At 29.1% G+C, this 2,136-nt stretch overlaps 1 protein-coding gene across 1 annotated transcript in view; it reads right to left on the reverse strand.

Moving 5' to 3' along the window:
- The window catches only part of Prkacb (protein kinase cAMP-activated catalytic subunit beta), a 61,648-nt gene that overhangs the window by 49,618 nt on the left and 9,894 nt on the right, over nt 1–2,136 (reverse strand). The gene's annotated exons all lie outside the window — the stretch shown is intronic.

A 2,136-nucleotide genomic window follows, 5' to 3' on the forward strand; every position in this document is an offset into this window, starting at 1 on the left:
GGGGGGGGTTGGTGAGTGAGGAAGTCTCTTAGAGGTATAGTACCCCTAGTTTCAACCCGCAGTACTAAGGGGGGAAAAAAGAGAGAGAGAGAGAGAGAGATGCTGTAAACACAAAACATGATATGTATGATACTGCTGCTGGTATAATCTGGCATGTTTTACAGTAAACTTTTTAAATATATAAGCAGAAGGAATACATTCTAAACTAATGAAAAAGAGTATAATATAGGAAAAATATATAAACCAGTAACCTAGTAGTTTATTATTATTATCAAGTATAATATACTGTACATAATTGTGTTTACTATATTTTTATATAACTGGCAGTGCAGCAGATTCATTTACACTAACATTATCACAAAGATGTGAAAATGCATTGCACAATGAAAATATGATGGTTACAATATCAATAGGTGATAGGAATTTTTCAGCTCCACTATAATCTTATGGGTTCACCATTATATATGCTGTCCATCATTCACTGGAACTTTGTGATGCAGAACATGACAAAAGTTGGAGATTTTATACTTCCTTCTCAATAACTGATAGTGAAACCAGGCAGAAAATTAACAAGGATATATAAAATTTTGAACAATACCATAAAATTTTGACATAATAAAATACAGACTGACATCAACAGAATGCACATTCTTTTAAAGTACACACCAAAATTATATTCTTGACAATATAACAAGATGCAATTAATTTGAAAGGATTGTTAAATCTTTCAAAAATATATTCTGTGATCAAGCATAATTAAAATAAGAATCAGCAACAGAAAAATTTGGAAATCCCCAAATACATGGATATTAAATCACAAAGATATCTCAAGGGAAAATAGAAAATATTTTGAACTTAATGGAAAACCCTACAATGTATCAACATTTATGGGATGCAGATAAAAGAAAAATTGGAGGGAAATTCATAGCTTTAAACATTTAGATAAGAAGGAAGATATCTCTCAAGTCAGTAATTTAAGTTGCCACCTTAAAAAATAAAACACAGACAAGCAAATCAAATAAAAAACAAAAAAGAAAAAATTGTGAGTCAATGAAATTGAAAAAAATTCATGAGAATATATACAGAAGCATCATTCCATAAATTAAGCCATGATAAACTAAGACTAGAAAGAACTCCCTTAGACAGATAAAAGAAATGAGGAGGGTGAAAAACTACAGTAGCTCACATATTTAATGGTAAAATATGGAATATGTTCCTCTTAAGACTGAGTATGAGACACTCCCGTTTGTATGCTACTTTGCACTGAAGGTTTTAGCTAGTTCAACATAGCAAGGAAAAAAAAAAGCACTAAAGATATACAGATTGATAAGAAATAAAACTTTTTATGTAAAGATAATGTCATTTTTATCTTTTCAAAATCTAAGGAATCTACAAAGGAACTACTAGAACTAAAAAATTATCTAGCAATAATAAACAATCCAAAAGTGAAATTAAGGCACAACTCCATTCACAATAATATCAACAGAAATAAAATGCTTAGAAAATAATTTAAGGGCTGGGGTCATGGCTCAGCGGTAGAGCACTCACCTAGCGCGTGTGAGGCACTGGGTTCAATCCTCAGCAACACATAAAAATAAATAAAATAAAGGTATTGTGTCCAACTACAACTGAAAAATTTTTTTTAAAAATAATTTAATAGCATCAACATAAAAGGACAGACATTTCACATTCATGGATTGAAAGACTCAATATTGTTAAGATGGCAATTCTCTACATACAAACCAATTTGTAGATTTGACATACTATCTATGAAGTATGTCATAGAAACCAATGAGCTAATCCTAAAATTGATTTAGAAATACAAGATTTAGAATAGGAAAAAAGAATATAAAAAAGAATATATTTATAAATATATTCTTTTTTATAAAAGGCATAAGTCCTCTTTGTTCTTCTTTTTTATAAAGTTTTTATAGAGTAATCATATTTTATAGAGTAATCAAGACACTGTGGAATTAACATAAACATAGGTTTAGTTGCTGGCACATAATTGAGAATTCAGAAATGAACCTATATACTTATGGCAAATTGATTTTTGACAAAGATTTGGAGAAAAGAAAGTCTTTCCAACAAATGAAGCAGTAAAAATTATATATATAATTATAATATTATATATAT

This window comes from Marmota marmota, unplaced genomic scaffold, assembly GCF_001458135.2.
Source record: "Marmota marmota marmota unplaced genomic scaffold, marMar, whole genome shotgun sequence".
NCBI lineage: Eukaryota > Metazoa > Chordata > Mammalia > Rodentia > Sciuridae > Marmota > Marmota marmota.